The sequence below is a fragment of the Taudactylus pleione genome, unplaced genomic scaffold, assembly GCF_031769625.1.
Source record: "Taudactylus pleione unplaced genomic scaffold, aTauple2 ptg000637l, whole genome shotgun sequence".
Lineage (NCBI taxonomy): Eukaryota > Metazoa > Chordata > Amphibia > Anura > Myobatrachidae > Taudactylus > Taudactylus pleione.
This window is the reverse complement of record NW_028285039.1, coordinates 4,103,154-4,120,156: the sequence shown is the minus strand read 5'-3', so window position 1 is coordinate 4,120,156 and position 17,003 is coordinate 4,103,154. Positions and strand designations below refer to the sequence as shown.

The window sequence follows — 17,003 nt, the reverse complement described above, 5'->3', positions numbered from 1 at the left end:
CCTACCACACCCCGCATCCAACGCTTCGCCGCCGCACCGCGGTCGCCCAGCAATGGCCCCCACTCACCTGACTCTCCATGGTCGCCGGATGTGCTCCTCCTGGGTCCTCCGCCTCCTCCTCCTCCCATTCTTCTTCCAGATGCAGGGAGGAGGAGGAGGAGCCCGGGGCTTCCTGCACAGGTCACCAGCTGGAAGTTCCCAGGGCTCAGAGGGGACGGGGTCCCATGGAGACCCCCTCACTCGGCATCAGCTGCTTCGCAAAGGGCAGCTCTTATCGCAAGAGCTGTCCTTTGCGATACTAATCGCATATGTTAGTACATATGTGATTAGTAAGGTTACAGTGACTGGCAGAATTGTCACCGCAACCTTAGTACATCCCGGCCTTTAAGAGAAAATGGGACCTTGTTCTTTCCTTGGCTGCCCTGAATGTTGTTTTCTGGGAATTCCCACTGACTTTTGCTTATGCTTTTTCCCACTTCATCATTGAGCACATTTATAAAACAAAGCTTGTCCCATGGACATTGTTATTTTCTCCAGCTGCACAAACTCCAAATAATGGACAGCTGGAAGTAGTAACCCTACAGTATCTCTATCGATGTGAAGAAACCAGTGCATAATGGTGCTAAAGCACTGCGTAAACCCTTTGTTCTTACTTTCTCATATATGTCACAGTCTGTACATTTTCACAATTGACCATACTACAAAAAATGTAATCAGTGTCAGACTAGAATAAGAGGGGGGTGTCTGCGCTCTGACTACTGAGCTGCTTAAATTGGTAATGGAAATAAAGATAATTATTAAGCGCTTGTGATTGAATTGCCTAATGAGTGGATGAACACACAAACACACAAACAATATATACATGTTTATAGTCATTTGAGACTAAATTGAGAGTGGAGGCTTAATGGTGATTCCCAGTGCTTCCGCAAATGATAGTCCATGTGCACGTCCCTCTCCTATCTGTCCCTTACTATACCTGAGAGTCTCCGGGGTAGCGATCTTCTCCCTGTTCCACGGGGTGCTTTCTCCTTCCGGGTCTCAGCTTTACCTACGGCGCTTGAGATGTTACGTCAGCAGCCGGGTATAGTGCGGGCTTAGAGGTGGGGGGTGCTCAGTGTGACCCCAATCTCTCCTGCTTCTCCAGCGTGTTTCGGACCTCGCTGGGTCCTTTGTCAAGGATGAGAATAGAGCTAACTTTTGGCTCTATTTATACAGCTCTTTATTAAACAATTTTGTTAAAACAGGAAGTCCAAAACCGGAACTTCCTCCTCTTTTTTATATATTTTTTGGGAACACATGGTTGCCACCAAAAAGAGGAGGAAGTTCCGGTTTTGGACTTCCTGTTTTAACAACACTGTTAATTGGAACAGGGAGAAGATCGCTACCCCCGGAGACTCTCAGGTGTAGTAAGGGACAGATAGGAGAGGAACGTGCACACAGACTATTATTTGCAGAAGCACTGGGAATCACCATTAAGCCTCCACTCTCAGTTTAGTCTCAAAAGACTATATGTTGTCTGTGTGTTTGTGGGTTCGTCCGCTCATGAGGCAATTCAATCATATGCGCTTAATAATTATCTTTAGTGTCAGACTAGAGTTAGAGTATGAACCATCCATAGTTGCCGTCTCTCTCCTCTGGGAGATCTTGGAACGGGAGGTTACAGGAGCAAAATAGGAAGAGTGGTACTGTGAATTGTGTCATCACTGCCACAATGACTGGATTTGCAGCAAATGGTGTCTTCACAACCCATCCACCTCACTGCAAAAGTATGCGGAAGGTTGACTTCACCCCGCAATCTTTGGAGATTTCCACAATATTTATAAATCTGGTATAAAGAGTTTACCAGAAAATCTAGTAAAGCAGGTCACCTGTGAATTATCAATAATTCTTAATTATTCTGTAATACAAATACACAGATGTCTTTGAGTAATGGGTCTGAGACACAATAGCAAAACTACATATTTAACAAATTTGCCCTTGGAACTAGAAGTGGAGCCTCACTGTTGGTACCATAACTAAGCAGCCCAACCCTCTGGGTGGTGCATGTACTCAAAGCCCAGAAATATAAGCCATTAGCAATATCTGAATTCTTTAGATGAGAGTATGCTGAGATAAACCACAAGTCTATTTTACAAGCCTATTTTTAATTCAGTCTTTCAAGTGTAAATGACATTGAGAGTAGCCATATTTATAGGCAATACTTTTCCAGCTGACAAGAAAATCTACTAATTTAAGCTGTAATAAATTTCCCATAGGGGACAACATAAAGGAAATATAGGGTGTAGTATTTATAATACATCAGCAAAACAAAGTTTACATTGTGGTAATCTGAATTGTTGCTGTCCTCTCTGCTAGACTTCTAGCACTTACTGAGAAGCTAGTAGATCTTCATACAATGGGATGTGTATTTCATTGTCAATAAATAACACATATTCCATTACATTTGTGAAAGAGATTTTTCTCTAAGCGTCTTTAGGAATATTAAACAACCATGAATATTATTCATATGTCATGAAGTGCACTTGTAGGTATTTGGAAACAAAATTAATACCGCTGTTTTGTAGCTCATATTGGAACTAATCGCTAAGGAATCCTGCTGAAGGAATAGAATAAAGTACAAGTGAATAGGCTCCTTAATTATTAAAACATCACTGCGTCTTCCTATCTGAAATAAAGCAAACTGCTATTTACAGATATGTGTCCCCCTAGATTCAATCTTAATTCCAAGATTAATGTGCAATTACATCTGAAATTATTCATGAAGTTATACTGCAGTGTACGGCAACATGACCTTCTGTGTTCACCAGCAGTACCTGAAGTGCAGAACACAGTTTTTGGTTTTTTGAGAACTAAACATGATTTTTAATAACCCTTATTTCAGGATTATTAGATAATGGAAAACACAGCAGTTGACAGATGCAATAGCTAAGTCTCTTTTCCCTCCTGGGAATCGGTTATGTCGGATATGTGTAAAAAAAAAAAATACAATCTATACTAAAGTAAGTTCATATAGTGTAAACGCAATACATATGTATTCATTAATTGCAAACATATGTTCATCTTTAACCTTTAAACCAGTAGAAAATATGGTTATACATTACTCGCATTGCCTGTGCACTTAAAGAATAAGCATAACAACGGCATTGTCAGTGATATAATAAACAGGGTTCACAGTCTTCACAATCAGAAAAGAACCAGGGAGCTAGGCTATAACTTCTTCTGCTCCTTTAAGCAAACCTCTCAACACCTGAATGGAGACAATCTGGGCAGGGGGCATGGTCACATCATAAAGAGGCCATGTTTGAATCACAGAGAGGGAATGGTCCTGTCCCCAGGGGAATGCCTAGCTCTGGTAAATGCTAAACTGCCCATTAATGCCATTTGTACTAAGGATGACCATCGGATGGGCGGTATCAAATGGTTCTTAAGTTTCTGTCATTGAATGCATGCTATCGATGGTGTGTTCACATTGTTTGGGATCCTTTCGATGTATCCACATGAGCAGCAGAGATCTGTGGTCAGTATAATAGGAGATTAGGACAGTCACTACTAGGTAGGGAAAAGGCTGATGCTTTGTACAAATCTCTAAGAGGCTGTAAGAGAGACAGACAATCAAAGCACGTCATTTCACAGCCTCCATAGAACAGGACAAGCGTTCTCAACAGAGGGGGTAAAAAAAATAAAAATTATGGACCCCATCAGATTTTCACTAGTTGATGGCGGCAAACAACGCAATGCTGCCATCTAATCCAGTTTCTATTTTGGACCAAATCGGATCTTCACTAGTTGATGGCAGTAAACAATGAAATGCTGCCATCTAATCCAGTTTCTATTTTGGACCCCATTGGATCTTCACTAGTTGATGGCGGCAAACAATGCAATGCTGCCATCTAATCCAGTTTCTATTTTGGACCAAATCGGATCTTCACTAGTTGATGGCAGTAAACAATGCAATGCTGCCTTCTAATCCAGTTTCTATTTTGGACCAAATCGGATCTTCACTAGTTGATGGCAGTAAACACTGCAATGCTGCCATCTAATCCAGTTTCTATTTTGGACCCCATTGGATCTTCATTAGTTGATGAGGTAAACAATGCAATGCTGCCATCAAATCAACTTTCTATTTTGGACCCCATTAGATCTTCACTAGTTGATGGTGGTAAATAATGCAATGCTGCCATCTAATGGAGTTTCTATTTTCATCATAAAAAAAACATTGATGATTCGCAACATCGTCCATTGATGGCCATGACTAATTTGTATGTCTGCAGTCACATTTTAAGTTCCGCAAGCAGCAGTGGCAGGTTGGCAGGGACAAGCTAGTCAAGTGTAAAGCCAGCAGGACTTTTAGGTGATTGTTTATTATGAAATAGTTTGATTTGATACAACAATCTGTAGGGAAGCATTCCATTCCAATGGAAGCAGACATGTAAAGGTAAGTATATAGGTTTACCAACGTCCATTACACACCTATTTGCATCGGCCCATACATTCAGGGTGTACCTATGACAGACAGTGACCAGTTCATCTGGGGTTACACTTAAGGTGGTTACTCCCTGGGGGTGGTTATAGCGGTATGTAATCAGGATCCTAATATTCAACACTTAGGCAAGTATGTCTTAAACCAGCAAATCTTGCCTTTGGTAAGAATATCAACTCTCATGAATGCACTTTTCACTAAACAAATGACACTGGTTGCACACAACAATACAGCAAATAAACACACAGCTTCCTAAGGTAAGCTACTCAACCAGGGTTTGTGGCTCTATTTTAGAGAACATTTACTTAGTTCAGTCTCAAAACTGTTCCGGCTGTCAGGTAAGACAGGCATGTGTGTCATTCTCGAGTACATTCCTTCTCTGTCACTCAAACCAGAACCTTAATCGTGGGCAATCCAGTATGTCCCCAAATTCACACATCTCACGTCCTCTCAGATCAGAAAATTTTATCTCCAGCTGCTAACAATCACATTATTAACATGTGTGCATGCCTGATTCGTCCCCACACTGTCCTCGTGTTCATTGTCACCATTTTGAATTACATCCTTTAGTTCCCATACTGTCAAAACTCACGAGGGAAGAACTGATAAGCCAATAGTATTATAATTTGTGTGAGGCTGAGTAGGTATTCTCCAGGGAAGTTCCAGCCTTGATATACCATGCAGCGTTCAATTTCATCTAGCCATAGAGCAAACAAGAGAGAACTATTGTGCCTGGTAGGGGATAGATTCATGGAAAATAATCTGATTATCACATCCCACCGTGATTTTAACCTTTCCTTGATTTTAGAGGACTCAAGATCAGTGCCTTGCCCTCTCGTCTCAACAAGGGATTTGTGGCCAACTTAAGGCCTGATTCAGAGATGGACAGAATTGCAGAGCCGCACACAAGGCGATCAAACGCAAGGCCTGGGATCACCATGGTTGCTCATTTGGGGAGGGTTAGCTTTAGGTGTCACGGGGGGTTTGGGTTAGGCTACGGGGGGGGGGAGGAGGTTAGGGTTAGGCACCCCTGGGGGTGGGTTAGGAATAGGTACCACTGGGGGGGGTTAGGGTTAGGCACTAAGGGGGGAGGGTTATGTTTAGGCACTAATGGGGAGGGTTAGAATGGGGGGTCGGGTTAGGGTTAGAATACAGCAACAGAGGGTTAGGAGGACAGAGGGAGGGTTACCACACTTACTGGACCCCTGTCGGGATACCGAGCATTGGGATGCCGCAGTCAGTATATTATTAGCTGGAATCCCGAATATCGGTATTTCAACTATAGGAGATGCACATTAATCATCGGGTTAGCGTACATCTCTGAGTCAGGCCATTGGGGCCTATGGTAATGTAAATGTTACTGCATTTTGTGGAATCTTGGAATAAACATAACTTTGTAAAATACATGTCTGTGTAAACGGAAGTACAGTACCACTGGTAATCTTACTAAAGAGTGCGGGTGGTCCTTCAGTCCATTGGTAATGTATAGTTGTGGGGACCCTTTGCGCTCGCCACATTGTGGGAAAATGTATCAACTCTCAAGATATGTTATCAATGAGATTCATGGAAAATAACCTCAGTATATGGTTAGGTTATAGTGTTCCTGTTATGAGGCCTTTGATAGAGCTGTAATCCAACATTTTTGTTAAGATCTTATTTTAAGAACATAACATTAAGCTCCAATGATAGAAGCCCTTTCAATTTACTACCAGTCAATGCATTTGCAATCTGACATTTACTAATCATGACATAGATTATTAGCTTGCCAGCAGGACCCTCTTACATCTTTGTCTGTTGATACCCTGTCTTGTTTTATTACTGTGTTTGTTTGCAATTGTAAAGCATTGCCGAATATACTGGCACTATATAAATAAATATGAACAAATAAATACAGCCATGTCTAGATTAATAACATGCTGCACACGTTCCATATTTCTACCTAACAATTAGCAAAGAGCAGAAAAAAATATTTCACATTGTACAGTTCAGAGACCAACAACTATGACAGCACCATTCTGCTTGATACATCACAAATACATTTTGTAATCAGCAATGAAATAATATAAATGGGCCCTCAGTCATCTACAAAGCTCATTATCAGCAATTTTTTTTCTATTCAAGTTAAATTTGATTTAATGCAGAATATTTCAGCTATGACCGTTCTCCTGCTCACCGCTCACATCAAACAAACCATTAGCATGCAAGTATATTAGCAAAGGGCCAATTGACCTTTTCAAAAAGTCTTGTCTGATTTGAGTTAATTTTGTTAGGCAAAATAAAATAACAAGAAATCATTGGGTGCATTCATATCAGGAAAATGAAAATACTACAGCATTGTTACAGTACCTCTAAGTATATTTTTTCCAGCTAATTTCCTAAGAACACAGAAAAAAAATCTTGAAAAAACAGTGAAGCATTGAACCAGTAAATTAAAAAAGGCTAAAATTAAATTAACTGCAGCACTGTTATGCATTATGCATATTACTTTTAAAAAATTAAACCTGGCATAGAATAAATCTGGACACCCCTAAGGGTTTAGAAGAAAGAGAAGTAAGTCGGTTACTTTTAGACACTATGAGGGAGGGTAGATTCATTCTAACCTATCCTATGTTTCCTCAAACTTGCATTATATTGAAATGCCTTCAAGGTAAAATTTGGACAGGAACATTTAGCAAGCTCTGTGGCCATAAAATAATATTTACTGTTAGCAGTGTATTAAGTCTTCTGTAATGACAACATTTAAATGTGGACTCATCAGGTGCATTTTTTTCATTTAATTTTAAAGTGAATAATGAGGGTTGGTACTGATGGGCAACAGGTGACCCTAGAGTCGCATGCAGCCCTGCAAGCCTTCATCTGATGTCTCGGCTCCTTCATGCTTTATTGCCAGAGCTGTACGTTGGCGCTAACAACACTTGTTTAAAATACATACTGATATGTAATTACAGATCAATGTCTCTTTTGGGGCCAATACATGTAGCCTGTATCGGGGCAATTCTCTGTTCTGGTGATGCCAGGATCGGGAGATCATAGAAATCCAAATGTTGGACAATCTCGACTCAACGTGTTAAAAATCCCAGACTCCCTGATTCTGAACCCAAAATAGTCAGAATCTGGTGAGTCTAGGGATTTTAACATGTTGAATTTCCCCGCTTCCCATATGGATCGCAGATCATCGATGTTCACTGATTGACAGATCGGATTCAGCAGAATGGGGAATCGGGACATAAATGTATGAAACACATTTCTATGACTAAAATATATTGTTTTAACGTGTTACTGTTAAGGATAATGTGCGGCCCTATTGAAGGTTTGCGGGGCCCATATGCGATGCCTGAAATATATTATGTAGCCTATTATTGTTTTAGGGTGACCTGCAGTTTGAAACTAACTTAAGTGTTGTCTGAGCTTGAATTACCAAAAAGAAAAGATAGACAAATTATATGTACAGTACTAATACAGTATGTGCTCGTTTTTTTTCCCTTGTATTGAATTGCTAACTCTAGTAGTAACCTAAACAGTAATCATGATAATCTATTAAGTCAAAGTAATATTTACATTTTTTTTATAAAAAAAAAATTAATTACATCAATTTAATGCAGTCCTGTGAACGCAAAACATAGTATTTGTTACTTTACCACCAGATCTCTATTTTTTATTGTATTGAAAGTGTTAAATACTCATGGATACATACTAATTTGGATTGAATGCCCTGTATTTGGCAGCTCACATGGCTACATGCATATACTGGTAACTTCATTTATTTACCTGAATTAGCCAGTGGGGATTTAATCATGGATCTAGGATTGCCATGGTAACTTCAAGGATCAAGGAGACAGCTCCTGATCCTCCAGGTTACTATGTCAACCTGAGCTGTGTGTGAACATACATAGATACATACACAAAACTCAGCTCGATAATATGCATAGTGATGCCTGCATTTACTTGCTTTCCATTGGTGTGAATGGACTTCTGTGGCTCTATTACAGGTTGTTGTTATTTTTCAAATCCTACTTTCTGTAAACCCACCTGTAGCACACTGTCAATTATTACCTGGTTACCAACAAATTTCATTATGCACACGTTCAACTATACATGTTAATTTTAAAACAATTTGAAGAGTTGCTAAATAACTTTACATTAATCTATACATGAAGGCCAAATGTATAGCATATACTGTAGAAACGCATTTACTCGTAAATATGAAGACTGTAGGGGAGATTTAGCTATAATTTTATAGAATTTCAATGTACTAGATAAATGATCGATATAATCTAATCACTTGGAAGCTTTGTTAAACATCCACCTGTATTATTTGCTGCCATATATTTATTTATCTCATCACGTCAGTTATCGTTGCCTGAATCACGCTGTGTCTGGACATCTGTAGATCTCAGTGCGTCCCAACAATTTGGCCAAATCTTAATGACATGTGCAGTGTGTATTTGTACGATATGTGCGCTCCCGCGGTCACATGCAATGCCATCAGGTCTGATGTGCTGCACATCAAACCTGACGATATCGCATGCGGCCACATTAATGTTAATGAACGACGGAACGAGTGATCGTTCTATCGTGCATAACTTCGCTCTGATGTGTACCCGCGGTACTACATGTCGGCCCGACGGGCCAACATATCGGTCCCGGTAACATTGTCCGTCCAGTGTGTACCCAGCTTTAGTGCATCTCCCCCTGGGTCCTGTAGCTGCTGTATATCCTGTACTATTATCTAGCATAAACAAATTATTGCACTGGTCTATAGTGTTGTATAAAATACAATTTCAAATTAAGAATTTTAACGTTAATACAGCATTTTCCTATCATAATTTGTTAGTTCTACCCTTACAACTTTGTTCTACAGTGGCTCAAGACAAAAACAATGAAGTCTGGGTTCAAGGAAATTAGATGTGCACTTTCAAGTTTCCGTTTTTATGTCAAGTCTTTCTCATTGGGTGATTATGAATTAATTTACATTGCTTTATGGTGTCCTCTGTTTTGTTCCAAATAATTAAGTGTGGGCTTAATCTGCAAAGAAAGCTTGAGCAGCAAGCCAGAATATTCAGCTATTTTTTGTTATTATGTTGCTAATCTTAGTTGTTTGCACATTTTTATATGGTTAGAATGCAAATACATTTATGGGTAAAAAAGCCAGAGCCTTGCATGCTCTCTTTCCTTTTGGTCTTTGTGTTCTTACTCGTCATGAACAAAAAACAGTATAATCTGAAGTTATTAACAATGCAAATTGAAAATGAAAACAGCCAAGCATGCAAGCCATAATTTAAAACTTTCCTATCCTGTAAAGACAGGAGTGTCTTTGGAATTCAGTAAAAGTAGAGGGATTTTTTTCTTTTATTCAAGGAAGGAGATTTTACTGTATATCTAATATGGGGCTGCAGTCTGTCCTAATTTACTATAGCTTCAGAGATTAGCCCCATTAGTTAACTTCATCTTAATATGATGTTAGCAGCCCTGCCCCTATGGTAAGAGCATTGCCAGCATCCCTTCCTAGCTGCTTCCATGCTCTCTGCTTTCTGTGCAGTAAAGTGATAGTGATCAGCCAATAATAGTCTAATTTCCCAGAAATCTGTTCTCTTTATTAGGTGGGAGTGGCTTAGTTAGCTGCAAAATGTTATCAGTATATGTGTATGGTGTCCTGCAGAAAACTGATATGCATCGCTCATACTTACATAGCCTCTTCCATGTTCACATATTAAACTGCATACAGCTGGAATTCCATTCATACTACTGCAAAACATATATTTTTTATTGGCATGTTTAAGATTTGAGAAATTCATCACCATTCACCCTATTGCTATTGGGCTGGTGACACTGTCTAGGCATCCAATCAAAGTGACTGTCAGCTATTACAATGACTATTATGAAGGACCAATCGCTATTTCCCTAATAGAGGTCTTGCTCATTCAGGAGGGTGGTGATATTTGGGATCCTGGTGAAAATGAAGGTTATACATGGCCTAGAATGTGGGAGAATAGTAAGTCAAGTCTCCTTCCTTTGTATGTAATGTTCAGATCTGCAGTACTTAAAGAGAGTGAAGATTAAACATTACTGGTGTAGAGTTTCTATGTCACTGTGGTCTGGGATTATTCTGGGTCCCATCCAGGTATTCTTCAAAGCTCCCATTGCAGCGATGCAATTATTTTTGTTACTGATTCATTTCCCATCAACAGTTTTTTTTTTTCATTACTCAAAGGGGAAGTGGGCATGTTGATTTGTGGCATGGCTTCAGTAAAAAGAAAAGGCTGTCACTGAGTAAAATGCTTGTAAAGTGGCAGATTTTGCCAAAGCTCTGTCCTGATGTCATTCGCTGGAGGGTTGAAAGGTACTCCCATACTTATTTAGCCCATGAAAAGATAATGCCACAAGTCTCAATGTCATACTATAGCATATCAGAACCAGAGAAGGAAAACCTAGCTGGTAGAAATTGTCCTCTCAGGTTCAATTTGCTATGAGACTTATTATATTATCCAAAATATTTTGAACATCTGTGCGGCTGTGCCTATTCACAGAAACAATGTCAGATTTTCAGATTTAATTTCATGATTTCCATAGAAAACAATTTGCGGATTAAAAAAAAAAAAATTACAATCACAATTTTACAAAACAAGGCCAGCTTGTATACACCAGTTGTTAATGAAATAATCAGATCATTAGAAAATGAAATGTTGGCTGAATAGAATCAGGATATTGGAATGTAATTTAAATAAAATGCTAATGAGACTCTTGAATTTGGCTCAGCAAAATATATAGCACACAATTTATTGTGATATAAATAAAAGTCATTTGCATAAAATATTCCGGAGCAATGTTGCTGCCTCTATCAAAGGGTCATTACCACATCTCCAAAAACCTCACAGTATTTTACTGAAACCAAATCCTCAAGACTGCAATGATAAAGGCAAAATAGTCCTGAAATGATAGTATATTTATTAGTGCCTCCCTTCATATAACAAATACCAAATGCAAGAGATATCAGAGATCTATCTTGCATTAGGCAAAGTAATGTTGCAGACTGTAGCTATTTTTAATAAAGACTATGGTCTGACCCAATTACCAGGTTCCAAAAATCTCAGCTTTTGAAGCTTGGCCCGATAGCTGATGCCACTAGACACATTCCTATGAGGAGAGATTCAATGGAGAAGGATGTCCTGATCCCTTCTGGAAGCCTTCACCAGGCTTCTCCCTCCTAGCAAACGCACAGGGAGGGATGGAGCCTGCACAGCGTAGGGATGGACAATCAAAGTACTTACATTGATAATATCCATTGATGTAAGATCAAAATCAGCACATTAATGACAGACGATTACTGTCGGGAAAAACTTAGTGACTTTTGGATGATGATATGCTGCTGCCAGCAATGATAAATATACCCCAAGGAAACAATAATTGAAAATATTACAAACTTAAAGGGAAGAAACCTAGCACAAATAAAAGTCAGAAGCAGGGGGGCACTGCAAGATACTAACTGACAATGTGCAAGTAGAGAAAGTGCAACCAATGTGATCTTAACTAGCTGAGGAGTACCAGTGCTGAATTAGAATTTAGGTTGTTCAGAAGACCAATTTATTTATATTTATTCAGTTCTTTTTTTTCATCATTCCTCCAGAGGAAACCATATACTGCAGGTTAGTAAGAGGAACATTGCACCAAGCTTAAACTAACTGCTGAATACTTGGACAATGCTGTTAAGAGAATTGCTCTATTGATCATCAGTGAGTAGTGAACATGGTTATTTTATTACCATTATTTAGTATTAAATGCTCTACCAAATATACCAGCATTTGTATGTCAGGAAGCACCTACAGCATGGCAATGCTAGAGATTTATGGCTACATACACCAGTGGCTTACTAGCATTTATGTATATGCCTGACTGCAGCTGTGTTCTGTGAATAGTGCACTAATGGCTATTGTAATAGAAGGTAAATGGAATGCCATTTTAGTAAACAGATGATGGGCTGTAAATGCTTTTTGTTATTTATATATGGTTGGTATGTATATATATTTTTTTTCTTTTTACTGGGAACCAATGATCCCTTTCCATTTCCTCTGTTTTCTCTCTCATGTCCCTATTTACTACAATCCGCATTTAAAATTCAGATTGTAGTGTGATCATTTCACCTAAATTCACATTGCGAATTTAGGAATAATCACAAGAATGTATCAACACCTTGCAAGAAAGCTCTGTCCCTGCGAATCCTCCCTGCACACTGCTCACTGTATTTTTCAGAAAAAAAACAGTGAGTGCCTCCGCGCATGCGCCAATGCGTAGTAGCGCTACACCCACCCAAGCACAACCCCCCTCGTGGCTGCCCCCCCCACCCGAAACCACCCCCATGCGTCAACACCCCCCTCCCTCCGAGCTGGTCACTCTGTGATCAGTGAGCTCTCCTCCAGTCAGCATGACTCCAAGCTCCTGGTGTGTGACCCCAGTCAGCTGTGCTATAAACTGAGATCCTGGTTTACAGCACAGCTGACCGGGGTCACAGTGCAGAAGCCCCGGCAACCAGCTCACCGATCAGTGTGCCTCCTGGCTGCAGGTAAGTGTATGCGGTTTGTTTGATTTTTTTAAACTATTTTTTTCTTTTTACAGTGATCAGTTTGTGGTCTATTTAGACCACAAAGCTGATCACAGGGGAGCGGCTCCCGGTTCTGCTCTGCCTGTCAGAGGAGGAGCAGGAGCCAGGGAACCCTGCTTAACGCTATATCCAGAAGGCGCTGTTATAGCGCTGTTTTATACTCAGTATTTTTTTCACAATTCCCCCTGAGTAGATTTCAGGCAGATCACATTTCCCATTACAAGTATGGGAAATGTGATCTGCTTCCTAAAGAAATGCGAATTAAAGGACTTGGAGTAGTTTTTCACAAAAACTACTACAATTGCCCTTTAATACATTTCACTGAAACTAAAGTAATGTGAAAAAAAGTGTAAAAACACATTTATTCACATTATTTTAGTAAAAAAAAGATTGATAAATAGAGTCCTTAGAACAGCACTGTGAGTACTAACCCAAAAAGTAGGTAGCGGAGGGTAGTAAATACAGGGTATGCTCGTTGGCTGGGTCATTAAATATTAGTGACATTCTCAGTAAAGATTAGGATATAGTAAACTTTTAATAGTGCTATAAGTAGTACAGTACATCTCTGATATATACTCTCTCGTTGTATTTTCCAGTAAGCCAGTGGTTTGTATGTGCAATATACTGTAGGTCAATGACATACATAATATAATATATGGCAAAAGAGTGACAAATTCAACCAAGCAAATGAGGTACACAGATTTATCCAGGGAACACTGCAAATAACCTTCAACGACCACTGCAAAACATTTTCTGTTTATTCCTCTCAGTCCCAAATGCCTTTGAAAAAAAAAATCCTACTTCCATGACTTTCTGAGGTAAAAATCTTATTTGAAGTCCACTGAGACTAATGTAATTAAAGTACATAAGTGTGGGAAGATTTAATAGCTGATAATTTGAGGATGAAAGCAAATTAAATTTATTGTAGGTTCCCAGTTGATCAGAAGAAATATCACTACATTTATATTTTTTCTTTAAAATAAATTTTAACTAATATTATTATAGTTCTGGCTGAATTTAGGGTGATATAAAATAAATTGATTGTCATGTATATGGTGTATACGAATACTGCATTTGTGATGCAATAGCTACTTTTGAGCATTGATTTACCATAGCTTTTACGGAAAGTCACTTTAACTCTAAAAAATAAAATGAATCCGCGCAATTTGTAGGAAGTTATAAAATAAAAAAAACAACCAGTTTCCAGTACATTGTAATAAAATTCAGAGACTATGTTGAATCAAATAATTAATTACTATACTTGAAAAATTGGTACTTGTGTACTTTACGGACTCATTGCAGAGAAAACCCAATGAATGTTTTATATGGTACTTGTGTACTTTATGTACACAAGTACCGAAAGTTGTCCCAACCTAAAGAACAAAGTTGTCCCCTCGCGGGCTCTCTGCACTCCCCACACTTTGGGCTCGCTACGCTCGCCACAAGGTTATATTCCCCCTCTATGCCCACTTGGATGGTAGGGAATGACGCTGGACACTGGGAATGACGCTGGACATTGGCTGATGACGTCATGGTCCTCTCCGTGAAGGGGATTTAGACACTACCATGATTGATAATAATAATGAGTGTAGGACACTTGGGTTCTCTCTGCAAGTCCGTAAAGTACACAATACTGAAAAATGTAAATGCTGTAATTCAAGGCAACTGTATTACTGTACATAAACAAATAGATGTTTGCAGTGGAAAAATTACAGTTAAAATGTGACTGGTTGTTATGGGTTACAGCACATATTCCTGTGCACCAGTCCTAATAAGTGCCCTTCTCGTGTTGTACAGCTCTCAACTTCAGAGTTGATGTCTCTTCCCTGAAGAGGCACCAGAGACAGAATAGGGTCCCTGACTATAGGGAAATCTGGACATTTATGAAATTGTACTGTAACCGGTTTATATTTTCAAAAATTGCCTCTACATGTGCAAAGATGGCCACGTGGTGAAAAAGCACCGAATAATACTCTTTAATGGCTGGACAGTAGAGATCAGTGGGGATACCAGTTTGGCTAATTTACTGGATATGGCACAGCATAAGAAAAAAAATGACAGATGTGTAAATGTAATATCCTAACAGTAAAATAGTAAAGGGTCTGCTTATCAATAGATTAGGATTCTGTTTATCAAAACAATTATGGATTGAGGCAATTTAACAAAGCCTGGTGTTTGGTGATACCTCCTGCAGTAAGTTACTGTAACTAAGGGTCATATTTATCAATATTATGTTTTACTAAAAAAAATGCGAGAAGGGTTTTTTCACACCATTTCACATTATTTTAGTATCACATAAATGTATAAAAGGGCTTTTGGAGCAGTTTCTGCAGAAGGGTGGAGGAGGAAGATCACATTATCGCGTGGGGGCGGGCCGTTGGCACATGTACTGTATGGCCATCTTCTCACTGTATTGTTTGCAATAAATACAGTGAAAAGTATGTGAAGTGGATTCGCAGGGACAGAGTTTTATCGCAAGCTCTGTCCCTGCATGTGATATTTGATATATCCTTGTAATGTATTCAAATATTGCATTGCAATATTGGGCGAATTTATAACATCCAATCCGCATCTGAGATGTGGATTGTGAATAATATGCCCCTAACGCTGCAGACTGCAGTCCCATTTATTGACTGCAGTCTGGCCCAATTTCACAAGCTCTGAAAAGATTAACCTTTCATTGCTGGGCCACATTAGCTAATGACAACTTCAGATGTTGTCAGCTGATATTACGAGGGCAATCCAGAAAGTGAACTCCCGGTTTTTCGTCTTCTCTTTAAATCAGTTCCTGTTTTTCTTAAATTTAACTTTAGTTTTTATTTATTGGCTGCCTAGGTCTTTACACATACAAAGTACTGCATGATAAAGCCCAGGGTTTTCCAGTAAGCAAGCAAACATGCACAACTGGATCATTCAGTTCAAATGACCTGCCCCTGTCTGACAGCTCTAATGTTATACACAGCTGTAAAACTGTGATGAACAACTGTCACATTTCCCCATTAGGGATGTCTCGTTGTCTGTAGGGACTATAAAAACATAACACAGTTTGTGCCTATACCAGACACCTGCCAGAAAAGTTCTCAAAAGAAACTTTGAAATATACATAGTATTTTCCAAGTATTTGTCTATATATTTTCATTTTCAGATACTGTAAATTAAATAAATTGAATAAATGTATATGAAAATATATCAACCAATTTACAGACACACAGCTAGAGACACAGAGATAGACAAACAGGCAGCCAAATAGATACAGTAGAAGCATATGCATACTCAGAGGAACTTTTTTAAATTGGAATTTTTTTCACTTGTACAGTAAACCTTAGAGTTATGCTAAGAAGACACTGCCCACTGAGCCTTGGCATAGAGAATACATAGCTGTAACATGATAGGTCTCATAGTACTATGTGTGCTGGTATCAGTCAGGGACTTACTGAATGTACAACATGGATAATTGTACTCATTTTAGATGAACTATCTACTGACTAAGATTTACCAAATTCAACAAGCTAGGATGACCTCCAGTCTGACACATTATCTGTATATACAACATATCTGTTTCCTGACTATCATCATTATTACACCTTAGGCGTAGCCACATTGTTACTTATGATACACAAGTATATGTATAAAGCATTGTACATAGGAGGTCATTCAGACCCGCTCGCGAGCAAAGTTCGCTCGCAAGCGGGTCGATGTTGTGAGAATGCGCATGCGCACGACGGAGGGAGCTCCGTCGTGCACTTGCGCGAGACCCGGCGAGCGACGAGTAATACGTCGCTCGGGGTCTCGCACCAAAGGGGGCGTGCTGTCAATGGTGACTGACAGCACACCCCCTTTGGTGGGCGTGCCGGGGGCGTGGCGGCCAGACGGAGGCGTTCCCATGGGAACGCCTACCGTCTGAGTCCGGCCCCACTGACATCAGTA

The 17,003-nt window shown here is 39.5% G+C and overlaps 1 protein-coding gene across 3 annotated transcripts in view; it reads right to left on the bottom strand.

Moving 5' to 3' along the window:
• The window catches only part of TENM2 (teneurin transmembrane protein 2), a 2,186,131-nt gene that overhangs the window by 598,744 nt on the left and 1,570,384 nt on the right, over nt 1–17,003 (bottom strand). The window lies entirely within an intron of this gene.